General features: G+C 41.0%; 1 long non-coding RNA gene across 1 annotated transcript; it reads left to right on the forward strand.

Moving 5' to 3' along the window:
* Positions 1–14,577: 14,577 nt before the first annotated feature.
* On the forward strand, positions 14,578–27,397 carry LOC113926227. Its single transcript, XR_003521236.1, has 4 exons — positions 14,578–14,730; positions 15,679–16,054; positions 16,650–16,753; positions 27,065–27,397. It is a non-coding gene; the product is annotated as an uncharacterized LOC113926227 (long non-coding RNA).
* The last annotated feature ends 205 nt before the right edge of the window (positions 27,398–27,602 follow it).

Raw genomic sequence — 27,602 nt, forward strand, 5'->3', positions numbered from 1 at the left:
GCTGCACCAGCTTGCGTTCCCACGAACAGTGTAGGAGGGCTCCCCTTTCTCCACATCCCCGCCAACATCTGTCGGTTCCTGACTTGTTAATTCTAGCCACTCTGACTGGTGTGAGGTGGTATCTCATTGAGGTTTTGATTTGGATCTCCCTGATGCCGAGCGATGTTGAGCACTTTTTCATGTGTCTGTTGGCCATTTGGATGTCTTCTTTGGAAAGATGTCTGTTCATGTCTTCTGCCCATTTCTTGATTGGATTATTTGTTCTTTGGGTGTTGAGTTTGATAAGTTCTTTATAGATTTTGCCTACTAGCCCTTTATCTGATGTGTCATTTGCAAATATTTTCTCCCATTCTGTCGGTTGTCTTTTGGTTTTGTGGACTGTTTCTTTTGCTGTGCAAAAGCTTTTTATCTTGATGAGGTCCCAATAGTTCATGTTTGCCCTTGCTTCCCTTGCCTTTGGCGATGTTTCTAGGAAGAAGTTGTTGCAGCTGAGGTCGAAGAGGTTGCTACCTGTGTTCTCCTTTAGGATTCTGATGGACTCCTGTCTCACGTTTAGGTCTTTCAACCATTTGGAGTCTATTTTTGTGTGTGGTGTAAGGAAATGGTCCAGTTTCATTCTTCTGCATGTGGCTGTCCAATTTTCCCAACACCATTTGTTGAGGAGACTGTCTTTATTCCATTGGACATTCTTTCCTGCTTTGTCAAAGATGAGTTGACCATAGAGTTGAGGGTCCATTTCTGGGCTCTCGATTCTGTTCCATTGATCTATGTGTCTGTTTTTGTGCCAGTACCATACTGTCTTGATGATGACAGCTTTGTAATAGAACTGGAAGTCTGGAATTGTGATGCCGCCAGCTTTGCTTTTCTTTTTCAATATTCCTCTGGCTATTCGGGGTCTCTTCTGGCTCCATACAAATTTTAGGATTATTTGTTCCATTTCTTTGAAAAAAGTGGATGGTATTTCGATGGGGGTTGCATTGAATGTGTAGATTGCTCTAGGTAGCATTGACATCTTCACAACATTTGTTCTTCTAGTCCATGAGCATGGAACGTTTTTCCATTTCTTTGTGTCTTCTTCAATTTCTTTCATGAGTATTTTATAGTTTTCTGAGTACAGATCCTTTGCCTCTTTGGTTAAATTTATTCCTAGGTATCTTATGGTTTTGGGTGCAATTGTAAATGGGATCGACTCCTTGATTTGTCTCTCTTCTGTCTTGTTGTTGGTGTATAGGAATGCCACTGATTTCTGTGCATTGATTTTATAGCCTGCTACTTGACTGAATTCCTGTATGAGTTCTAGCAGTTTTGGGGTGGAGTCTTTTGGGTTTTCCACATACAGTATCATATCATCTGCAAAGAGTGAGAGTTTGACTTCCTCTTTGCCGATTTGGATGCCTTTGATTTCTTTTTGTTGTCTGATTGCTGTGGCTAGGACTTCTAATACTATGTTGAATAGCAGTGGTGAGAGTGGACATCCCTGCCGCATTCCTGAAAAGCTGAGAGCTTTTCCCCATTGAGAATGATATTGGCTGTAGGTTTTTCATAGATGGTTTTTATGATATTGAGGTATGTACCCTCTATCCCTATACTCTGAAGAGTTTTGATCAAGAAAGATGCTGTACTTTGTCAAATGCTTTCCCTGCATCTATTGAGAGGATCATATGACTCTTGTTCTCTCTTTTGTTAATGTATCACGTTGATTGATTTGTGGATGTTGAACCAACCTTGCAGCCCAGGGATAAATCCCACTTGGTCGTGGTGAATAATCCTTTTAATGTACTGTTGGATATTATTGGCTAGTATTTTGGTGAGAATTTTTGCATCCATGTTCATCAAGGATATTGGTCTGTAATTGTCCTTTTTGATGGGGTCTTTGTCTGGTTTGGGGATCAAGGTAATGGTGGCCTCATAAAATGAGTTTGGAAGTTTTCCTCCCATTTCTATTTTTTTGGAACAGTTTCAGGAGAATAGGTATTAATTCTTCTTTAAATGTTTGATAGAAATCCCCTGGGAAGCCATCTGGCCCTGGGCTTTTGTTTGTTGGGAGATTTTTGATGACTGCTTCAATTTCCTTAGTGGTTATAGGTCTGTTCAGGTTTTCTATTTCTTCCTGGTTCAGTTTTGGTAGTTGATACATCTCTAGGAATGCACCCATTTCTTCCAGGTTATCTAATTTGCTGGCATAGAGTTGCTCATAATATGTTCTTATAATTGTTTGTATTTCTTTTGTGTTGGTTGTGATCTCTCCTCTTTCATTCATGATTTTGTTGGTTTGGGTCATTTCTCGTTTCCTTTTTGATAAGTCTGGCCAGCGGTTTCTGAAGATAATTCTTATAGTTCAAGGACAATGGTAATAATTTCTGCGCTCTTTATGAAGGGAGGATATCACATTTTGTAAAACTCTGTGGACGAGCAGAGCACCTCTCTGGGACTAGTGTAGGGGGTCAAGGGAACAGAATCTCATTAGCGGACTAAGCAAGAGCTACACCACCTGTTAATGGAGTGTACTTTGTTTGGGTGAGATTTCTTCCTGATGTTCAGGGCTCTTCCTTCACATTGGGAAGATGTTTCTTCCTCTTCTCCTTATAAAAGAAACAGGAAAGATATCACCAACTATTCAACCATGCTAAAGTCAGCCACAAAGTCAGGCCAAAGGGAGGCTTCACTCTTTGTTGTTGTTGTTGTGTTTTGAGAGCAGGCTGGGGGGAAGGGGCAAAGGGAGAGGGAGAGAGAGAATCCCAATAGACTCCACACCCAGTGCAGAAAGTGCTTTTTTCACAACAAATAGAAGTAGAAATAACTACAAGTACAACTAACTGTCTACTAAAAAACAGGTAGGATCCTCCATGGTGCTTGCCACATCAAGTCATTTAATCCCCAGAAAACCCCACGGAGTAGAGATTATTATCTTCATTAATAGTTGAGCCAACTGTTGGTTGGAAGGTGGATAGTTTTCCCCAATGTTATGCAGCCAAGAATCAACAAACCTGGAATTAAACCCAGTTCTCTTCGCTCCAAGAGCAATTTTCTTTACACCCTCCTGTGCTTTCAAATTCACCTGGAAATGGGAGTTCCAATGGCAAATGCTTTTATTCTCCATCATATCTTTCACTTTAAAGGAAAGGCCAAAGTCAAAACCTCAGAGCCCCTAGACCCCTAGATTATAATGATCAACTCCATTGATAACGATGATCGGGAGACAACTGCACAGGTGTTTGGGGGCAGCAGATTTCCTCTGAAGACCTGGAAGTTATTCTGTGAAATATGTGTGCTCCTTGCCAATGTGCATTCACTCAACTGCTTTTGTCCCATGGTACCTCTAGTCTCCCACCTGATTATTTTCCCTCTGTTTGGCAGTCCTCAACGTAGGGGCTGCCTCAGGCATGTATACACACACACACACACACACACACACACACACACACACACACACACACAAAGATTCTCCCACTCTCCAATTACCAAGATGCAGCAGGCTGCGGGGGTCTTTCATTCTCTTTCCATATTCAGCCTTTTGATGTGTTGCCTGTACCATTCTTTCCCCATGTGCTAACAAGGCTGTCTGTGAGGAAGGTTTCATGGGCAGCCAATTACAGAGAGGATGTGAGGTTGATCAGAGGAGTGCAGCCTGCTGGGGGACTGTCATTTACAGCATGAAAGGCAGTGTAATCATTGCTAAAAGGTTTAGTTTGGACAGGAGCTATAACCTTCCAGCCATACTTCCCGTCATCTGGATTTGATGGGTTGTTTTTGTGCGCTTTAGGTTGTTTAATTTTTGCTGTTTCCTAAGTAATTGTTGCTCATATTTTCAAATGCCTAATAGTAATGATAATCTCTCTGCAGTAAAACATGAATGAAGACGGCCCGCTTATAAAATGCGACACTGTTAAAAGAAGCCAATGACCATTTGAATATATATATGTAAATGACTGATGGCTGTGAATAGAATCTCAACATGCAAATGAAGAAAATGGAAGACAATTGTGCCTTTCTCGGTGTGTGAAGGCCAGGGTGATGCCATATTGCTGTCATAAATGTAGGTGCTCCCAAATCAGAATACATAACATGGCAGCTGATGACAACCAGCTCTGTCTCCACACTCACATGCATGTACCCACGGCAGCCGTGGGTAGCCTGTGGATTAGTGGGAATGCAGCAGAACAGAGGGCAAAAAGGTCTCTTTACTTTCATGTCTCCCTTTATCCACAATGAGAAATCTGTCCTGGTTTTTCTTAATTTACTTGAGTCTTGAATGGAAAATAGATCTCATTTTTGTCAAGGAACACAAAGGGATAGAGAAAGAAATGGGGGGGGCGGGTGCATGGGAAAGGCTTTACCCCGTCTATCTGCCCCCGACAACCCAACAAGTGATGCCCTCCTCTTCCCGACCAACCCTTCCCAAATCACTGCAGCCAGAGTCCCAAAATGACCTGACTAACTGAGGCTGTCTTGCGCCTGCAACAATTTCCATCAATTATTAAGGACAGACAGGCTTTGACACATTCAAGTGTGTTTTCTGACCATGTTTAAACACAAACAGAAGAGTTGTGTGCTTATAACCAACATAAGCAGATGTCAAGGGGTGCAAAAATATGCCTCTTTTAAAGTCAGCATGTCTGTGTTTTTGTGGTGGCATATGCCCAGAACATGTGTATTTTGAGTGCTAAACATGAGGAGTAATGAGTAAAGGAACAACACTCGTTCCTTAAAAAATAATAAATAAAAAGTCTGTTGTAATCTCGGTAAGCTTAAAGCATTCGTATAGGATGACATTTTACATCTATTCAGGAGAGCGGAAGATGGGCAGGCTGATGTGGGTACTGGAGGGAGCCATCTGAGAGAGTCTGGCAGAGCCGGTGACCTAAATCATGTGGTTTCACTCTCCCACTGGAATCTGGAATGTAATATCACCTTTCTCTAATATAATGATGAGCTGAGCTCAAGAAATAGCCCTCATGGATAGAACAGAAGTGTGGAAGCAGGTTAAATGCAGAAAGCAATTTTTATTTTTAAAATTTTTTGAAAAGATTATTTTTTTACTTATTTAAGAGAGAGGGAGCACAAGCAGGGGAAGGGGAGAAGCAGACTCCCCGCTGAGCAGGGCTCAAATCCAGGACCCTGAGATCATGACCTGAGCTGAACGCAGAGCCTTAACTGACTGAGCCACCCAGGAGTCCTGAAAGAAAGCAACTTTTAAAAAGGAAAAGACAGAATTTAGTTAGGAATCTTGAAGGGAGCTAATGTAAAGTCAATAGTTCTAGGTATTACCTTTGGAAGGTAGATGAAGAAACTTTCACACAAAAAGGTAGAATTAGCAATGGACCAGAGGAATATTTTTTAGGCAGCCCAAGCAAGGAAGTCCTGGAAACCAATATTTAAGTAATTGCCATGCTGCCAGGCACTGGGGTGGGCACTTTCCAAATGTTTTATAACTTAACCTGCATTAACAGCTCTTTGAGGTAGCGGCGATAGTCCACATTTTACCAATGGACAAATCTATGGTGTTCTCATTAGTACAAGAGATTAGAAAGCAGATTCTTGAGGGCACTGGGAATTTTCCAGACCTTACAGTAGGGTCAACCTAAATCGAAGGCAGACAGCCTGAGGAGCCTGGACTTCATCAAGGGAAGATTAGATGGGGGAGGCCCCAAATGACTCTGTCACGTTCTTCCAGAAATATTTGAGCCCCTGTCTGAGCAGATCAAGGATATTAGAGTCAGGCCATTTCTGCCAATGTAGAACTGCTCTAATAGGTAATCATTGCCCGTGGGCTCCTCATCAGCTCTGCGGAGACTTTCTCGGAGCTGCTTTGTAGCCTGTGGCTCTTCCTACTCAATCTGCCCTCATTCTCTTGCTCTCTCAAGAGGTGTCAGTGCTCTGCCTCCTGGTCTGAAGCTCTTCCTGCCCACCTCTCTTTACCCTGCCATTACACTTCACAGGTGGTCCTCCCTGAAAATTCCTTGCCCTTTTAATTCAGTCTTGGCAACAGCTTCCAGGAGGGCCCTAAATGACTCAGGCAACCCTGGGAGTGGTTCCAGAAAGCCAGTGATAAAATGGGATCGGGGTGTGGATCACCCACTGAATCAAGCTGATAAGAAAGATCTCGTTCCATGTTTTCAGTGAAGCAGAGAGTCTCATGAGCCCAAGATGGTGTCCCAATTGGTAAAGTCTTACACCCAGGGTAACCTGGGAAGATGACTCAGTGGAGGGACATGCCATTGCCAGAGGGAAGATTCAGGTACTTGAAAAGTGTGGAAGGAATAGTTCATATAAGGACAGTGGAGTGGGCTGGCCATTAATGAGTTGCACCGAATTGCAATGCAAAGATAATGAGATTATGAGGTCCATTAACAAACAGTTAAAGATGAAGTGTGAGATCAAAATCCTAAAGGAGAACACAGGTAGCAACCTCTTCGACCTCAGCCGCAGCAACTTCTTCCTAGAAACATCGCCACAAGCAAGGCAAGCAAGGGCAAACATGAACTATTGGGACCTCATCAAGATAAAAAGCTTTTGCACAGCAAAAGAAACAGTCCACAAAACCAAAAGACAACCGACAGAATGGGAGAAAATATTTGCAAATGACACATCAGATAAAGGGCTAGTATCCAAAATCTATAAAGAACTTATCAAACTCAACACCCAAAGAACAAATAATCCAATTAAGAAATGGGCAGAAGACATGAACAGACATCTTTCCAAAGAAGACATCCAAATGGCCAACAGACACATGAAAAAGTGCTCAACATCGCTCGGCATCAGGGAGATCCAAATCAAAACCTCAATGAGATACCACCTCACACCAGTCAGAATGGCTAGAATTAACAAGTCAGGAACCGACAGGTGTTGGCGGGGATGTGGAGAAAGGGGAACCCTCCTACACTGTTGGTGGGAACGCAAGCTGGTGCAGCCACTCTGGAAAACAGTATGGAGGTTCCTCAAACAGTTGAAAATAGAGCTACCATACAATCCAGCAATTGCACTACTGGGTATTTACCCCAAAGATATAAATGTAGGGACCCGAAGGGGTACGTGCACCCCAATGTTTATAGCAGCAATGTCCACAATAGCCAAACTGTGGAAAGAGCCAAGATGTCCATCGACAGATGAATGAATAAAGAAGCTGTGGTATATATACACAATGGAATATGATGCAGCCATCAAAAGGAATGAGAGCTTGCCATTTGCAACGACGTGGATGGAACTGGAGGGTGTTATGCTGAGTGAAATAAGTCAATCAGAGAAAGACATGTATCATATGACCTCACTGATAGGAGGAATTCTTAATCTCAGGAAACAAACTGAGTGTTACTGGAGTGGTGGGGGGTGGGAGGGATGGGGTGGCTGGGTGATAGACATTGGGGAGGGTATGTGCTATGGTGAGCGCTGTGAATTGTGCAAGACTGTTGTTGAATCACAGATCTGTACTTCTGAAACAAATAATGCAAGATATGTTTAGAAAAAAGAAAAAGAAGAAGATAGCAGGAGGGGAAGAATGAAGGGGAGTAAGTCGGAGGGGGAGACGAACCATGAGAGACGATGGACTCTGAAAAACAAACTGAGGGTTCTAGAGGGGAGGGGGGTGGGGGGATGGGTTAGCCTGGTGATGGGTATTAAAGAGGGCACATTCTGCGTGGAGCACTGGGTGTTATGAACAAACAATGAATCATGGAACACTACATCAAGAACTAATGATGTAATGTATGGTGATTAACATAACAATAAAAAAATTTTAAAAAAAGATGAAGTGTGAGAGCTACAGGACTTCGCAATGAGCTTGCAAAGAGATCCTTCTCTTGTGCAGTAGGAAGGCAGACACTGCTGAGTTGCAGTCTTTAATAGTTAGAGACTTGAGCAAGGCTGGTATGCTAAGGTCAGGGTCCCGGCTGGGAAACCAGGACCCCTGAAACTTGCAATGGGGTGGAATGGATGCCTTGATGGTTATGGTTCTGCAGTTTCACCTGGACTCTTAGAGTCGACAAGGTGCCACTCCCTTTTAAGAGTTAGCACTTTCCCTGTGGGGGAAGACACTGCAAAGTTCTCTCTCCTATAAAGCAACAGGTGTCCACTCAGGACCTGTCACCTCCTCTTCTGGCTGCCAGACTGATCATTACAGATAAATCCCAACATAATCCTGCTGGAGGATGGCTGAAATTTGTTAAGAGAAGAAAGAGATGGCATCTCAAAGAAGCTCAAAGAATTAGTAGGAGCCATGGTTGAATTTTACAGGTACTTGGTCAAAGGAACCAGACTATCAAACTGGAGAAGCAAGAATTTATTGATTTGGAAGCACTTTCTTGGGACACAGGATATAATACTCTGGCAAGGATCCCAGGGATTTAGAGCTCTTAGAAGCCTGGAAAAAACACTGTTGCCCATGTTGAGCATAGATGAAATGTCTGAGTTGCCACAGCAGGCAGCACAGGGAGGAATGAGAGAACCTGAGAGTGTAGGCATCTGGAGTGGCTAGGTCATGACCCCACAGTCAAATGTTCCCCAGGAGGTCCCAGAGGACACACCATCCACCAGGGCCATCAGAAGTGCACGGGTGAGGGGCACCAGCGTCACTAAGAAGTTCCGTGGGAATTGTTCTCTCTAGGTCAGGGCTGAAGGTAGAAGCGATCACAGATCTTGGCCTGTCACTAGCAATGGGAAAGACAGAGGCTCACAAGGTGCTGCTCAGGAGATGTGTGTGCGTGGATCTGAGCAGTGCTGGGATGTGTGCTCCAAGACCGGAGCGGAGCTGCTCCCTTCTTCCTCTGAGACAACCTGATGTGACCAGGGGTGCACGGTTCAGGTGCTGTGCCTTCAGGATCAGCTCCCACCAGGCAGCTGCTAGCCAGTGACGATGCATGGTGGGGTGGGGTGGGAGCGAGGAATACCCGAAGGGGTGTTTCTGTCTGCTGCTGGACTCGTCCAGCGTGCACGTTTCGCTGCAAGGTGGGGTGTGGCCTGGCTGAGACGAGTTCGGAGCTGCCTGCAGTGGGAGGCTCTTTGTGCAGTCCACCTTCCCTCTCCTGTTTCACACACATTGCACCTGCAACACGGTCAGAAACCCGTTCCCTCCTCCCTTTCTATGTCCCAGTTGTTTGTCTCCAGAAATCTCCCACATGTCTAACCCTGTCTTCGTGTCGTTTTCCCAGGGGACCCAAAGTAACATAGAAACCTTACAGAAAAGGGAGTGAGAGACTATGGTGTGAGAAAGGAGAGCCTGCAGCCATGGGTGTTTCCATCAAGACCAAGGACTCATTCACAGTTTTTGTGTTGAGATTTCTGAGACCTTTGTTAACTGGTTTGGTGCTTGTTGTTTTTTGTTTACTGCTGCTTGATGTTGTTGTATTTACTTACAGTAGAAGTTCTTAAGAATTAAAAGCCGTGGCAGTCCCAGTTTCAAAGAGAGAGGGGAAGTTCGAAGCTGTGTTCCGTTTTTCAGTAGTCCGGGCGGAGAGACTCCAGCAAGGAAAAGCTGTTTGTGGCAGAGAAAGTGAATCTCAGCCACAGGGAAGGTGGGGGTGGGGGGAGGGATAAAAATACCTATTAAGGACCAGCTGGGGCCAGGCTGCACACCTGCGCACTGAGTCAGATTTCAAACATGTACGTTTTGCAACCAGTTTTCTCTGTGCAGAGCGATCTTGAATACAAAGCCCTTGGCTCGGCATTTTGAGTTTATGGATACAACCTTTAACTCATTCAGGAGCACCAGCATGAGAGACAAAATACTTCCCACACTCTTCTGTCTTGTTCCTGACATGAAGGCAGAGTTCTCTGGCCGCATCACTGGTCCGGCACAGCCTAGCTTGTGAGCTCCCATCTGGTCGGGGTGCTATGCCCACCTCCCGGTTTCTCTGTCGGCCACCATGCTTCCCCAGATCTCTCCCTGAAGAGGAGAAATGCCCCTTCCCTCCGCTTCTCTGGGTCTTCTTGAGTTCCCAATATCTTGGTAGAGAATTATGGAATTCTCGGTTTCTTTTTAAATTTTCTCTGTGTTTCTTTTTATTTTCTGGAGACTTCTCTACCTAAAGCTCTGGGACAAATTTGCAGGGGAAAGGGCAGGGTCTGAGAACAATCTGAACATGTACATAAGCCCTATGTACTTAAACGCCCCTTCATTTCTCTTACTCCACATTGACTTCGTTCTTGGGAAAACTCCTTAGACCATTGTCCTCCTTGGGGAGTCTCAGCCTGCCTCTGGACTTTTAAAGTTGTTTGAATTTGCAGGGTCTACAGTCTGAGAACCCCTTGAGAGCCACAGAAGTCATTTCTGTATATGAGCACCAAAGAGAAGTGACTTTTCTTCATTATTTGTTCTTCTTTAACAGAAGTTTTTAATATTGACTACTCAATGGTCTTCACACCAACATTCTTGGGTCTCATCCAACAAATTCAATGCATACATGGTCAGTTGTGAAGAACATAAGAGAAATCTAGAGAAGCCTAAAGAAAAAAAAGAGATAAGCTTGGAATAACTTGAATAGCCTTCGCTTCTTCTTTCAAATATTATTTCTTGTTCTGGAGACATTGTGCAAAGAATGAGAGGAAAACTTTCAGAGCAGTATCTACAGTGTTCGAGGAGTAACTGCTGTGGTCATGTTCTCTGGTCTCAGTAACATCAGAAGTGGCAAGAGAAAATGTGTGTAACTAGGGCCAAAAGAAGCCTTCTTCCTTTCAATCTTCTCTGACGCTGAATTATTTATTATTCTCAGAAGAACAATAGAGACTAATGTGATTGACATCACAGGAGCCAAAGATTTTACTTTCATAGAAACTTTTCAAAAAGTCACAGTGAACGGACAGGCTAATCCAGCTGGACAATTTTTCTTCTCTATGATTTTTTTGATGAGGCAGGCAGCGAAATGACCCTGCAAGTGAGGCGCCATTGTGGTAAGATACAGGGTGGTGACTTGCCTCCCTAGTCAAGATGGAGTTGACACGCTATCCCCTTGTAGAAATGCAAGTGCTAGAAACACAGTTGGAATTCTGATGGGTAACAATTATTAAATCTGAATAATTAAACATATCTATTCTTAGGGATTATTTGACCCAATAATTATTACCCAGAAAAATTAAACGTGTGTTTGAAATCCACATTTTATCACCAGTGATGAGCCTGTCAATTCTATCCCATTAGTCAGGTTTTTTTTTTTGTTTTTTTTTTTTTTTACACTATATATAGAACATCTAACAACCTGATTCATTTAAAAACAAATACAGCCCGGCCAGATCATATTTCACACTTCTCACTTCACTATGAGAAAGGAAGAAGGGAAAAGATCAACATCCGTTTCTTGGCTACATTGAAAATGCTGAACACGTCACGATCATTGTCCCCCTCAATTCTCACACCCGCTTTATTGTCAGCCATGGTGATAAGGAAACTGAAGATTTGAGAAATAAAGTCCGTTGCCCGGTTCACAGAGCTGGTCAATGAGAGAAGTGGGCTTTGAACCCAGATCCATGTGAGTCAATAGGCCAGGCTCTTCCCTCACTCCTCATCCTGGGAAGTCTGTTTTACTAGGAGCACTCGCAAAGTGCCAGGGAACTCACCGCATAATCCAAGAAAAGAAAAGGAGGCAAAAAGAAAATTAAGCCACGTAATGAATAATTAATTTCAGGCTCTATGCAGAGAAGAATCCAGCAGTCCCATGGATTTTTTAAAACTAAACTGATGTGTGGTGATATTTCTTGCTTCTGACAGCTAATTCACATTGTGTTTCTCTGATTCCCCGGGGCTAAAAATTTTGTTATTGCCACGAGGCAACTTTCAAAGGAAAGCTGAGAACACCACCAAGATGGGGCAGAGACAGACGGGTCGCCAGGCAGAGGCAGCCCCTCAGAAATTACCAGAAGCTGGCATGGTGTTGGCAACGGCTGCAACAGCATTTCTTTTACTCAATCCATCTTATTTTGACCCTCAAAACAGGGGCTCGGGGGGTGGGGGCGGGGGATGGTGTTACAGGAACAATGAAAAGCATTAAGTCATTTTTAGGATTTTGCTGTATGTTCTATCAAGAAATCATAATCCAGACCTGTTATTTCAGTGTGTTATTCACGGGTCACCTCGGTGACGTGTCAGAGACCGAGGACTAAGGCGGAGGTCCTAGACTGACGGCCCGGGTAACTCTCATGAAAGCACCTTGTGTGTGTTCTGTTCGGCACCATGGATTTTGCTAGGGATCAGCCCGTGATGAAGAATGTGTGGATTTAAACTCTGAACCCCTTCAGGGACAATGTTTATGTGTACTCAGTAAAAATAAGCTGCAGAGATATTATTTAAGATGACCCCGTAGAAAGATGACCACTTATGACAGAGAAAAAGAAAAGTTCTAGATTTCAATTTCTTTGTCTTCAATCTGGGTCTGTCAGTGTAGATCACTGTTTTCCAACTCGCCTTCATGCAATTTAGGGGCACTGACAAACATTATCTTAAAGGGAAATAGAATAGAAAATATTGGAGAATACTGTCCGTAGTAAAAGGAAGTATTGTTGTGGTCAAGTTTCACTTCAGTTATGTACGTATATACCTTGTGCACCTAAGTTTGTGGTTACTGGGTCACACTATTTCTCAGTGTGGGCCACGATGGAATTTGAAAGTCCCAGGTCTAGACGACATTGGAGGTGCCTTCCAGCTTTCAACCCACACGGTTCTGCTTTTGTCTACATTGGTGATATCCAATCAACTCTTTGCAGCCCGCCCCTGAGTTGCCTGGAGGTTCTTCAGGAATGGAGGTTGCTCAGAGAGACTAATGTGTCAGAGCTGGGAGCCACCAAATCCAGGTCCACTTCCTCCTCTGGCATATCCCGCATTGTTAAGCAAGATACGCACTGAAGAACAAATACAGCTACCAGAAATAAAAAATAGCTCACGACTTGTCTGGGCAAATGCCCAAGAATCTGGAGCCCGTGATCTCCCAGAAGGGATGCTGAAATGTGTTGACCTCCCACTATGGGCCAAACACATAGTATATTTTATGCATTACATGTTATCCATATTAGTTTATTTCGCTTTTACAACTCTCTTTGCTGATTACTATGTCTCTCCCCGCTCTTTTTCAAGTTGAATAAAATAAGCCTTTGGAAAGTAAGTAACTTGCTCAAGGTCACGGGGTGGAACCGAGCTGGATGTCTGATTTTTAAAGCATATACACTTCTCACTGCACTGCTTTGTCTCTTCACACTGACACGGGCCCCTTCTCCCCATTGCTGAGAGAACCCGGTGATGCCGAATGCTTTTTGAAAATGCAATTTTCTCTGGGATTGCTAAGGGTTTAGGAAGCTTGATTGAACCAAATATTACTGTTGGAAAAAAAATTTTTTTTAAACATGAGGAGTGGCAGAAGAAAAGGCGAGAACGCAGAGGGAATTAGAGATAGATAGTACCAGATACCAGACACATCCTTTTAGAACTTACTCTTGGAAAAACAAAGTTAAAAAAAGGCGGGGAGGGGGGCCGGAGATGCTGAATTCGGCTTTCACAAAGTAATGAACAGTTGGAGTGTTTCTGCAGGATTTATCCCAATGTAGCAAGTTTGGAACTTTTAAATTTTGGGGAGGAGAAAAGAAGTGAAGTTCATGTTCATTCTAGGGTACTTTGGGAAGAGTTACCCTTTGACACCTGGGAATCTTCAACTTGAAGATCTAGATACTTGAGTCATCCCCAGAGTTTGGAGCATTCACATTCCCACCGAAGGCCCCATCACGGTGGCAACGGAGCCTCTTTTGTGTGGAGGCGTCGTCCCAGCTCCCTGTCGCCCACCCTTCTCCACCGTCCCTGAGCTGGCATTTCAATGAGGACAAGTTCACGGGAGACCTTCTGCAAACACTGAGTTACTGGTTCATCCAGATTTCCGTCTGGGCCCTCCTGGAAAGCACTGTGGAGACAAGACAAACGTGCCAGGGAGCCAGGAACATCTGGAGAGTTTCGCCGAGTAGGTCACGATGTGCTCAGAGGTACGATGACCTCTTCCCATCTGCAATGACAGGAACCGCTATTTCAAGACCGGTTCCAGAGCCCCCTCCCCTCCCACCCCAACCTGCCAAGTCACATTTCTAGGCAAAAGATGAATGGTATTGCTACAGCCGTGCCATGTTTTAAAGACCTTGTCCGGGCAGAAAATTGGCTTGAATAAAATATGAAGAACCTGGCTCTGATCCCTGTACCCTAGTGAGGTACTTTCAGAGCCCATGGGAGGAAGGGCACAGGGGGCATGATTCTCGCCAGGCAAGTAACTAAATAGCAACTGTTCCCACAGGCAAGCACGCCTGAGATAGGCTTACAACAAATCCCGACTAATCTTTGTGAAACTGTGCTCTAAATGATTGGTGTTAACAAGCATTTACGAAGACAGTTGCATTATTTTCTCTCCTCGAAACTTCTGAGCCCAGCCAACCCCTCCCGCCCTTCTCCTTATTTTGTCATTCTACTGCAGCATCTTTTTTCACTTCTGTAAAGAAAGAAATGCCAGGAATCTGAACAAAGATGTGGCTGTTAGGGAAAACACACACACACACACACACACACACACATACACACATACACACACACACACACAAACTGTTAATACCTACTCCGGGCTTGGACGGTAGACTCTCATCTATGCAGTACAAATCAGGAAGTTAATTTAGTCTGTAGGGGTCTTGTAGGAAGACCGGACCCTCGAGTCTATCATTTCTCAGGGCTCAGGAGGTGAGAGAAGGAACCACAGAGGTCCAATTCAAGGTCTCATTTTGCCTGTAAGTATTTCTCTCTCTCTCTCTTTTTTTTTTTCTGCCAGGGGACTTTTAATTCCAATAGTGCCAACTTCCCTACAGCCTTCCCGCTGTTACCCAATTCTTCATTCGGCATCGCTTGGCCCCAGCTTCCAGCATCACTTTTGTGAGCTGAGAAAGCGTTAGATGCAGGCTGGGACAAATGACTGGTTGAAAAATAAAGAGGTGCCAGTCCCAGACAATATCAGAGAGATGTTGGGGCATTGGGGTGGTGTTTTCATCTTGCCTCTGGAACGTTTGCCATTTTGGGGGGTGGCAACTTGGTGGCTGGGAAAGAGGAAGGGACAGCAGTTGGAGGAGTACAAGAGAGAAGAGTGAGGCTTTGGTCATCTAGATGAGATAGAACAGGCTGGGCCGAGTCTGGAACTGGAGCCTGCCGAGGTTGGACACGTGGCCGCATGGGCAAGGACCCCACTCTCTTTCGCTGTATGGTCCGTAGAGACATGCCAATGCCCCTAACTCTCCACCTGTTGCTCTTGTGTTCCTTTCCTCTTCTCCCCACACAAATAAAAAAGACAACCAACCCGGTTTCAGGGTCCTGACGGGAACTAGGGAATACAAGTCAGAAAAGATTGTAGTATAAAAAGAGCAGCCATGCAAGGTGACCACATGAGCTGGCGTCCAGCTGTGCCCTTGTAACCAGGCTGCTAGGTGAGCTCCCAAGTATTGGGAGAACTTTTGTCCAAAATGCCTTTTCTCCCAGGCAGTTGGACAATGTACCTATAAATGAGGTTGCTTCCATCAAGAGAAATAGGAACACTAAAATGGTTCAAGGTGATCAGACAACAAAAAATAGATGTTATGATTTTTCTCCCTTAGTTTCAGGGTAAGTGTTAAGTAGAATGTAAACCTGAGCCGCTCCTCTCATTGATTTTTCCTACCGAGTGAATCTCTTTCATCCATTCCTTCCAGATTGCTTCATTTCTTTTGAGTCCCCTTTGTGCCCATGCAAGCACTTGTCTGCTTTTCACAAATTCTCGGGCATGTCTCCCTAGCTGAAGTTTTTGATTTGAGAATGACCTGATGGCTCTATTCACAAATGATACGACTTTTCTGGAAGGTTCAAGTACAAGGTTTCAACCAATCCTTTTCACTTTGAAATTCCTGCCGTGACATCACACATCAGGAGCGAAGACTGACAGCAAGAGACAGACACAAGACTATGTCTATAAGGCATAAAAACCCGGTGACTAATGCATCATTCCTTAGAAACAAGTATTCTGGTCGGTGAAGACGTCTGTCAGAAGAGTTGCTTCGCAAACTCTATGAGAAGAAAGCCATCACAAGTGTGAGTTTTTCATTTCTTATTTGTTGACAGTGTAGATGCAGACTTAGAAATATAAAAATTAGACAGACGGGGCAGAAATAAGGGATAAAAGAAATTCACTGATCATTTCCCAGGATCTGGAACAAAATGAGTTTTCAGTGAGTATCCTATGGATTTGGTGAGTAGGAAATTATGTGTTTTATATACATATTTCTTAATTAGGTTTTGACGAAGAGAACAAAATACATGACATAAAAAACCAAGACCACTTCTTCTTTTAAAGTGAAAATTAGGTTTCCAGATTCATTTTTGTTCTTTTTCCTGTGATTTCCATTTTGTCTTTCCTTCCTCTTTCCTCAAAGGGGAGAAGTAGCAAAATCCTGGAGTTCAGCATACACAGTCAGACCTAGTTGTCACTTAGCCCTGTCTTTCCTGACATGCCCTCCCAATGGAAAATAAACCCCAGCTCTGTTTTTGCCAAGTTCTGCCCTCGGTCCAGCCTCAATTGAAATGTGCAGGAATCGATTATCCACCAGATAATGATGTGTGTGTGCAAGATTTGTCTACCATCTCCCTTCCCTTTGCTCCTAATTCCTTCCCATTTTCTTCTCATTAGCCCTGCACTCTGACCACAAATGAAGAAAGGGACAATAAAAGCTGTTCAGTGTTTTGGTAGAAGGATCAACTGTATTTGAAATCAAAAGGAGCGTCTGAAACAAGGTTTGAGATGATCTGTGGCTTTTGCATATTCGTAATTGAGAGTTAGCTGTATGTCCTCATAACCACTAGCTGAGCAAAGACATAAGAACTGATTCTCTGAGCTGCAACATCTAATTTAATTCTGGGCATACTCCAAAAAAGGTCACTGTGTAAAGAGATAAACCAGGGTCTTCTGTGTTCCCCATTCTCCCCACCCACCTCTAATGAAGGGGTAGCCACTCCATGTAAATTTTTAAAAGCAAATTTGAATGTTCTGCCTCTACTAATAAGCACCCAGACGATCAAATACAGACATTACTCACACAATATCAGCACTGCCGAAAGTACAAACACATCATTTTCTATTGCAAACGGAGCAAGAAACAGCTATTTTTGTGGGTCTGCAGAGTGACAGGATCATGTACAAAAGGAGAGTAAAAATTACACCAGAGTGAGAATCGTATTACACACATGAAAGACAACCGAATGGTCTGTGCACAAGTAATAGATAGAGAATGGAGTTCATTTGAGCCCTTGACTGCAACCTTGTGTTCTAGAACTTTGCACTGGAGATGCATTGTTAAGGAATATTTTGTTGTTGATGTCATGGTAGTGATATCTGTTTGTTTGTTTTGGTTTTCTGTAGCATTTTAGGGTAATGGTAGTTCGGTTTTGTCAAGAAGCATATCTGAATGACAAGTAATGGTGATTGCTTCTCCAGGAGTTAATCGGTCACTCATAAAAGCAAAAGCGGAATTTTATATACTGCTTTCTTGGTATGGTCCCTCTTCATTATGGTATTTGAAAAAGTCAGAGAACCCCATGGGACTGTAATTAAGGTTCAGTGAAATACTAAACATCAAAAAAAAATAGAATAGAAATATAAATAAATAAAATAAGAACTATGACAAGCATATATGAGATGCTTTGTGAACGTTAGCTGTAAAGGATGCTGTATTTCCAAAGCCTGATGTCTCTTGCTATGTGGAATGTTCTTTCCCCATTATCCTTGCTTCAGTGACATTGGGATGTGCAAGAGGCTCAGCCCCTCTTAATTTCGGTCTCTATCTCTCTGTCTCTGTCTCTCCCTGTCTCTGTCTCGCTCTTTCCCTTTAGCTTCCTCTATACAAAATGCAAAGAGTAAAATGGAAAAAAAAATTTACTACTTAGAGAAGAACAATATATTGAGATTCTTGTCTGAGAAAAATACACCTACTCTTTGTTTTTTGTTTGACTTACTCAATTGTTAATTGGTTGGCAAAATAGAAAAAGAAAAAAGTAAGGGCGGAGGAGAGCAAAAGTAGAAAATGAACTCCCAAGCCATTTGCGTGGGCAAACCTATGGCTTAAAATAATCAACAACTTAGCTCTTAAAGTGAAATGAACTTAGCTTCAGACACTGTAATATCCACTGTTTCCTCAATTTGCTTATGGCAATAACACTGTGCTTAATATTACTGGGGGTAACACATATTTATCTTGTATCACTTTCTAATAAGGGGTGCCCGGATATTAATGACAAAGCAAAGTATCCGGGATCTTTCTCCTATACCCATCTTTTTTTTTTTTTTTTTCAAGATTTATTTATTTTCGTGAGGAGAGGGGCAGGAGAGAGAGTCTTAAGTAGACTTCGCACTGAGTGCAGAGCCCAATGCAGGACTGGATCTCACAACCTTGAGATGACGATGTGAGCTGAAACCAAGAGTTGGAGGCTTAACCAACTGCGCCACTCGGACACCCCTCCACCTATCTTTACTAACAACATTGTTCTGGCAGAAAGGAACCATTTTAATATGGGAGGAGATTATAGTCAGGTTTAGATATGTGTATGTGCATAATTTACAGGTATATGCACACACATATCCACAGATGTATACAGATATCCACATACACCCACACAGCAAGAGAAAGTTACACCAAAAGTGCAGTTAGTGCTCCTTTTAAAATATTTAATAGTTATCGCTGATCTCACAGTTCACGTTTTTGACGCTCATAGCCAAGCATGCAAATACCGTCCAAACAAGATATAGAACATCTTCATCCTTGGACAAAGCACTCTGGACTCTCTTTCCAAATTCCCACTCTCCAGAGGCAACTACTTTCTAAGTTCTATCACTAAGGATGAGTTTTCCCTGTCCTTGGAATTCAGACAAATGGAATAATACAGTATGTTTTCTTTTGTACCTGTCTGCTTTCACTCAATATAATTTCATGTTGGTGAGTTTATCACAATTTGTTCCTTTTTATTGGTATACGAATAATCCACAAATTGTTTATCAGTGCTCCTGTTGATGAATATATGGTTTGTTTTTCTTTTCTAGCTATTACCAATATTTTACAAAAGATGTTGTGTGGACATAATGTTTTTAGTTCTTTTGGATAAAGACCCAGGAGTGGAATTATTGAGTTAATGATAAGTTTGTGTCTAGCTTCATAGAAACTGCCAAACTATTTCCCAATATGATTGGACCACTCTTACCAGAAAAGTATTGGATATCTTTGCAAATATTTGGCATCATATCACTAGTCTTTTTTTTTTTTTTTTTTTGCCAGTACGATGGATATAAAATAGTACTTCGTTATAGATTTAATTTGCTTTTCCCTTGTGACTAATGATGTTAGGTATTTATTAATGTGTTTATTGGTCTTTTTGGAGAAGTTATGTGCAAGTCTTTTAACCATTTTATATTGTTTGCCTTCTGTTGTTGTTTTGTAGGAATTCTTTATATATTTTAAGTAAAATTCTTTGTGATACATACACATTACAAGTATGTCATTTCTCCATGTTTCCCATGCAGGGAGGCTTGCATTTTCTTGCTTAATGTGATAAGAAGAATGGTTTACTTTAGATGAATTCCAATTTATCAATTTTTTTTTGGTATTTTACCTAAGAAATCTTTGCCCATCTCAAAGTCACAAAAATATTCTATGTTTTCTGCTGAAAGGCTGGATGATCAAAATTTTGTTGTCTATATATGGATGAACCTATTGCTGAACTCTCTATTTTGTTACATTGATCCATCCATCTACCAATACCACACTGCCTTGATTACTACAGCTTAATATAAGTTTTGATGTCGTGTAATGTTAATCCTCTAAATTTATTCTTTTTCAAAGGTATTTTGATTATTCTAGATACTTCGGGTTCCATATGAATTATAGAATCAATTTGTCAATGGCAACTTCTAAGGAAAAAATAAGTCCTGGGATTCTATTAGTGCTGCACTTATACTATAGATCAATTTAAAGAAAATTGACAGCTTATAAAATACTGAGACTCTGAGAGTTGCTGGAGGGGAAGCGGATGGGGGGATGGGGTAAATCAGTGACGGACATTAAGGAGCACACCTGATGTAATGAGAACTGGGTGTTTTATAAGACTGATGAATCACTGACCTCTACCTCTGAAACTAATAATACATTATATATTAATTAATTGAATTTAAACAAAAAATTAAATTAAATTAAATTAAAATACTGAGACTTCCAACCCATCTTTCCACATATTTAGGTCCTCTTTAATTTTTCTCCTGTAGTTTTTACTATACAAATCTTGCAAATCTTAAGTCAAATCTACCCCTTCATGTTTTTGATGTTACTGTAAGCGGCATTGTTTTTCTCATTTCAATTTCCAATGGTTCCTTGATAGTATATAAAAATATGATTGATTTTTATACATTGATCTGACATCCTGCAAGGTTGCTAAATTCACTTATTATTCTAGTGGCTTCATATAGATTCCATTGGGTTTTCTACAATCAAGTCATCTATAAATAAAGAGTTTTACTTTGACTTTTCCTTTGTATTTATTTTTCTTGCCTAATTGCCTTGGCTAGACCCTCCAGTACAATGTTGAGTAGAAATAGTAAGCATTCTTGTCTGTTCCTGATCTTAGGGGAGATGCATTCAGTCTTTCACCATTATCATGTTAGTTGTATATTTTCCTTAGATGCTCTTTCTCAGGTTGAAGGGATTTCCTTCTATTCCTAGTTTGTTGAGGGTTTTTATGAGAAATGAATGTTATATTTTATCCAATGTTTTTTCTGTGTTTATTGAGATCATATGGTTTTCTTTTACAGTTTGTTGTTATGGTTAAATACATTCAGTAATTAATTTTTAAATGTTAAAGCAACCTGGCATTCCGGGGTAAACGTCACTTGGTCGTGATGTACTATTATCCTTTTTATATATTGTTGAATTTGATTTGGTAAAATTTTGTTGAGAAATTTCATATCTAGGTTTATGAGAAATAATGGTCTGTAGCTTTCTTTCCTTGTAATGTGTTTGTCTGGCTTTGGTAGCAGAGTCATTACTTTACATACTTTCTTCTTTTTAGTAATAGACATTTAATGTAAATTTGCCTTTACAGGCTGCATTAGCCATATCTCACAGATTTTAATAAGATTCCTTAAATTACTTTTAATAATTGCAATATGTCCTAAGACTTATGCAGTCTTGATTAAATGATTTCAGTTTTTTGTGCTTTTCGGTGGTTTTGAAAAATTTTTGATGGATTATAATTTACTTGCTTTTATTTTTTTGTAGAGATTTGTTGGTATTACTTTTACAATTCTACCAGTTTTCTTTTAAAATCATTTTGAAATTATTCTTTATCTAAATATTAACAGGAAGAATAAAATCTATGATTTAACACACTACTTCAAGGAATTTAACGCACTTTTAGCTCCTATGTTTCCATTTTATAGTGTTTGGATGCATTATTTAAGATTTTAAATGTTATTTTTATGTACATAAAATACATGCAAAATTTGTATGTACGTGCATATTCTTTCAATAGTTTTCTTTGACATTTGGATTTGTCATATTTACAAAACATTTACAAAATTATTTAGACTTACCTTCACCCTTAATTGGCTCAAATAAATTCTTTAACACAATGATTTGCTCATTTTAAGTTTTCTCTTTGGAATCATTTCTCAGGTAACCAGAGTAAGCCTTTAAATAATTTATTTCTAAAAACCTTACTAAGGTACACATTTTAAGGGCTTGTTTCTGTAACAAAACAAAAGATATCTACATACTATGTTGCCATTGCAAGAAAATAAATTGGCTTTTAAATTATTTAACCAAAACCTTTTCCCTGAAACTCTGTAGAGTGTCTAGAGAAATTCTTCATTGTGTTCTTATTACTCTGAATCGTAAATGTTTTAGAAGAGATCTGTGAAGTCAGCCATGTTTAGAATTTTTTTTTAGATAACCTATATATCTTTCTACCAGAATACATGTAAAAAAATTTTTTCTTGATTTCTTTTATTTCAAAATTTTGCTGAGGTAAGTTTTAGTTTGGGTCCTTTTTTTTTTTTTTTTTTTTTGAGAAAGTGCATGAGTCGGGGAGGGAGGTGCAGAGGGACAAAGAGAGAGAGAATCTTAAGCAGGCTCCATACCCAGTGTTGAGCCCAATGCAGGGCTCAATCTCATGACCTTGAGGTCATGATCTGAGCTGAAATCAAGAGTCAGATGCTTAACCAACTGAGCCCTGCTGGTGCCCCTAGTTTGGTTCCTTCTTAATTAACTTTGTTGGAAATGTAAGGAGCCATTTTGATTTGAAGACATGGGCCATTTTTCCCCAAAGTGTCTTCTTTGATTAAATCATTGATTATTGTACCTATTTCTTTTCACCTTCCCTTTCTCAGGAACATCAATATTCTATAAGTATGATACAAGCTCTTATTCCTCAAGTCTAACATCTTCTTTATAACTCTCTTATTATCTACATTCTTGGAGGGCTTCTCTGGTTTGTCCTCTAGATCAGAAAAATCCAATCTTCCCGAGTATTCCTTTGGTTCCTTACCCTCTTTGACAAAGATTTCATTTCTGCCATTGTATGCATTGTGTCCTTGCAACCCATTTCCATCTTACTGAACTCCTTTTCCATGACAGTGCCTTCTGTTCAGTTCTTTGGCAATCCTCACAACTCTTCCATGTGCCATTGTACGTTCTGTTGAGCTCATCCAGGGGTTATCTGAAACTACTCTGGCTTCTCTAGGAAACTACATAAAATATATGCCATTGTTTTAAATCTTTATTGATATTTTCTTTTTCTTTATTTGCCTTTTTTAAAAATATACCAACCATTCTGTAATGAAGATATTTCTAGCCAGAAATAACATTTTCGATAGAAATGGTTTGCAAGTTTCTCTTGACCTCATTCAGTGTTGTCTTGGGTATTTGTAGAATCTTTTTTCTTATTTTGAACCTGGAAAACATATTCTTGGTCACTCGTCCTCATAAAAGCTCCAGAACCTAGTAAGCATTGAAGGTATGTTATTCTGCTTAAAATATTTGGAGTTAAATCTCTCTCTATTATTTCTTCCACACTCTGAACCTACTGAGTACATTGCAAAAAACAAACAAACAAAAAAACCAAATGTGCCAAATTTTCAGCTCTCAGGGCACTTCTTGTCTCTACCCTAAGCAACTATGGGTCTACTTGGAATTATACTTCTCAGGACATGATATACTACAGCTAATCGTATTTCCCATCCACCCAGTTGCTACTCCCTTTGATTTGTTCTCTGGGAGTTTCATTTCATAGTAGATATGTAGGAGGAGGTGCCAGGGGGGTGAGGGAACAAGTATGAGTACTCAGATTGCCTCAAGTGCAGTGCCCACAAAGCAAGCAACTTGATTTTAGTTGGTACACAATGAAAGGCTCTGAATCAGTAGCCTCCCTTTTTAGGCTGGCAGTTTTTCTTGGTTTCTGGAGAAAAGATGAGTTCATTGCATTCTTTGTTAAGCTCCATAGTTATTTTAGTAGTGGGATTTACTCTTGAATTTGGCAAAAGTGGACTGACAGGTTCTGGCATTTACTTATCTGTTTTCATTTTTTTTCCCTGATATCTTTATGGGGATTTTAGGGAAAAAATCAGAGATACTATATTAGGGACAGTTTGTCAGGCATCACTTTAAACTAGAAAGCCATTGGAGTCCTTCTCTTTGCCATTCAAATCCCCCATTCATTCATCTCAAATTAATCTGTCAGCAACCACCTACATAATATTTGACTTTGTGACCTTGCCTTACTCATCTCTTCAGTGGTAAGTATGATTAATCACTCTTTCTAAATGAGCCAGCCTCTGATCCTTTATAATCCAACTCAGCACTGCAGAAGTTATAGAGAAAATACTTCCTTTAGGGGCACCTGGGTGGCTCAGTTGGTTAAGCTTGATTTCAGCTCAGGTCATGATCTCGGGGTCGTGGGATTGAGCCCCGCGTCATCAGGCTCCATGCTCAGTGCAGAGTCTGCTTGAGATTCTCTCTCTCCCTCTCCCTTTGCCCCTTCCTCCTTCCCCTGCATACTCTCTCTCTCTCTAAAATAAATAAATAAAATCTAAAAAAAAAAAACCATACTTCCTTTAAAACCATCTCACTAAAGTCAGAGAAAAAGAAGACTCATTTTGCAGCATTTGAGTAGGGTAAAACAGTCTATTTTCTCCATTTCCTTCTCATTGTTTTTACAGATGTGAAAAATATTTCAACATTACCAGTAGAGACCATTTGCCATGGTGATGAGTTATAGGAGGAAGTAGCATGGGGGACTCAAAGGGACATTGCATTAGGATTCTTAAAGTTTAGGTTTTATTCCCGATTCTGTGAGTTTTGTTACCTAGATCAAGTCTCTTTACTGCACTGGATCTCAGTTTCTCCATCTGTAAAATCAATACTCCTTTCAAATCTCTCATTCTACAATGAAAGGAAAATATCACACACACTTTCGTGGAGTGAAAGCCACTGAGAAGATATAGCAGGTTACCCAGTTATGTCACATATTTCCAAACATCATAGTTTATACAACCCCCAACTCTGAGATCAACCCTTTTCTTAATCTGGTAGCATGTCCTTGAGTTCAGAAACTCAACTTTGAACTCACCTAAATTCATTTTGTCCCCTCTAATGTGATTCTGGCTACGAGATTCTTTTCTTGACCATTTGGACCAATCACTGCCTTGATTCATTTTTTTCTGTTTCTGTATCTAGAATCAGCTTCACGGACATTCACGTAGTGTGGTTACCTGGTGTCCCACACTTCCTTTAATGCTCTGCCGTGAGAGTCTTGAAATTCTTAATGGTTTTAGCTTTGAACCTGTATTTTGTATGTGAAGGCCCTTGGGACAATGGAACATGTGTATGAACAGAGGATATATGCCTGTCTACCATTCCCTGCCTCTCTATTCACATATAGCATCAATGATGCCCGCTAGGCTCAGAATTCTGGTGGATCCATGATGCATGGAAGCTCAGCAGGATCCAGAGTAAATACAAGGTAAACATGCTGTATCTACAACTGAGTAAGGTGAAGGTGGGGATCACAAAGAGCACCAAGAAACAATGCTTTCTTTCCAAGCCAGAACTTGCTTCCAACACAGAAAAAAAGGCAATGGCATTCTAAGAAACACAAATGAATAAGGAACTCTATTGTGTCCTTTCCTACTTGTGGTACTTGCTTGCATTTGTCACTCACTTATGCTAAAAAATAATGACATAGAAGAAAGGGGAAAGTCAGGGCAACCCATAATCCAGTCTTTCTTTCTTTCTTTTCTTTCTTTTTTTTTTCTCAATCATTCCTTACTCACCAGTAAATGAAAGGTAGAAAGTTTTGATAGAATATGTGCATAACAAGAAGTGAAAAATAGTTGCATTGTTTTTGTGCAGTGTTTCCACTGCTCTGGTGAGAACAAAATAGATATGCATGGTTGCGCTATGAAATATGTCATTTTGGCAATTCTGCATAGAATTAAGTGCTCTCATATTTGCATTTTAAACGGACATTGCACAATTTTTAGATGGCAAAATTCATGCTAATAACTTAAAATTTTGTTTTTTCTTCACTTAGAATGATATTAAATAAACACTATAATAAGTTGGAAAGATCATGGAAGAAAGGAAAAAGCTTTATAGTATAGTATATCAATGACACTTATTTCCTACTTACTAAAGAAGGGGCTCTGCATTTTCATTTTTCACCAGGCTTATAGATTCTGAAGCCTGTACTGCCCATCTCTCCGTGGTCTCCCTCACCTTTTATCCTCGTTGATCTAGGAGGAGCCCTGTTTTGATCTTATGAACCTCCAAAGGAACCAGAAATGTCAGGCCTGGTCGTCAGCTCCTCCTATCTGCTGGGTGATGTCCCTAACCACCTGGCCCTCTGACTCTCTTGGACCATTGCAACATGCTCCTCACCTTCCCAGTCATCCCATTTTAACTTCCAGGGTTGCGAGGTATCACTTCCCTCCACAATAGGGTGTGCTTTGTCACCAGCTCCTGGTCTGTGTCACAGTCAGCCCTCAATTACTTGGGCTCAAATATTTATGTGGTCAGGGACACACAGTAGAAAAGTCTCCATTGTTTGGAGCTGGTTTTACTTATTTTATATCATATGAAAGACATAGTAACCAAAAGCAAATTCAGATGCTATTGGTTTCAGGTACAACCCCAGAAATTCTAATTTTTCAATACATAGGTCATGACATCTCATGAAGTTAGTGACTGAGACAACTGTCAAACACGTAACATGCAATCCCCTGGGGTACAGATGAACACATTGATACCCTGGGAGGATTCTGGACCAGCTTGTTATCATACAGCTAGTTGGTAACAGAACTGGAATTGGGATCAGGATTTTTTAACTCATAATATTTTATCCAATACAGGTGAGGTTACTGATAGGGGTCATAATGTAAAAAAGGTTCAATCCCAGGTATCTAGAAGAGGTGGGAGAGAAAGGCATTATTGTCACTTTAGAGCCCTTGCATATGAGACAAGCACAACCATCTCTATGAGATCTGGTCATGTGTTACTCCTTCCGCTGTCTCTTCAATCCTCACCATCATCCAAATAATAGTCGGGGACTGGCAGCACCAGCATCACCGGGAGTCAGATGGAAGTGAAAATCCTCAGGTCCCACCTCCAACCTGCAGAATCCGAATCTGCCTTTCAACGGGACCCCAAGGTGGTTTAAATGTGCTTTAAAGTTTGAGAAGCATCAACCTCAATTTAAAATGATTTTTAAATGAAGAGAGAGCGAGTGAAAGAGAAAGAAAGAAAGAAAGAAAGAAAGAAAGAAAGAAAGAAAGAAAGAAAGAAAGAAAGAAAGAAAGAAAGAAAGAAAGAAAGAAAGAAAGAAAGAAAGAAAGAAAGAAAGAAAGAAAGAAAAAGAAAAAGAAAGAAAGAAAGAGAAAGAAAGAAAGAAGGGGATAAAAGTGCCGCTAAAAATCTCTCATTCTATTCCTGTTTAATATGAAAGGCCTGGGACTTAAGTTTCATTGCTTCCTTTATTCATTTTTCTTCTTTCTCTTCTTTTTTTTCCCCCAAGGCTTTTTGTTGCTATTACACTGAGAAGCTACATGACACAGAAAGCTTGGCAGCCTTCCCACAATCCTCAGCATGTGGGAATATCAAGGAACAGAGTGTGAGCCCCTGCCAACTGGTGGTTCCGTGTAAATGTCTCTGTTAACAACCAACACTGCTGCTAGCAGCCATCCGAGCAAAGCGGCAAATCTGTTCCTCTCTCCGGTGTGGAAAACACCACCAAAAAAGTCACCTAATTACTTGATTAAGATGTATCAATCCCGGAAATTGTTGATCTAGAACATTGAGTCGCTGACATTGGATTCATTCTTGATTAAACAAAAAAGTTTCAACCTGACTCTTACGTGTTGTTTCCAAGTACTGTGTGCCTTGCGGAGGACAGTAACAGTGGAAGCTTTTTTGGGGGGTGGGGGGAGCGCGGAGAAGAAAAAAACAGTGTGGGGCCAGATCCTTTTTGTCTGTCTCAATAGAGTCCTTCAGTAGGTCTCTCTGGCAATAATCAGAAAAGATGGATGACCCTGGAAAGATCATGATTCTATAAA

Source organism: Zalophus californianus, chromosome 7 (assembly GCF_009762305.2).
Source record: "Zalophus californianus isolate mZalCal1 chromosome 7, mZalCal1.pri.v2, whole genome shotgun sequence".
Taxonomy (NCBI): Eukaryota; Metazoa; Chordata; class Mammalia; order Carnivora; family Otariidae; genus Zalophus; species Zalophus californianus.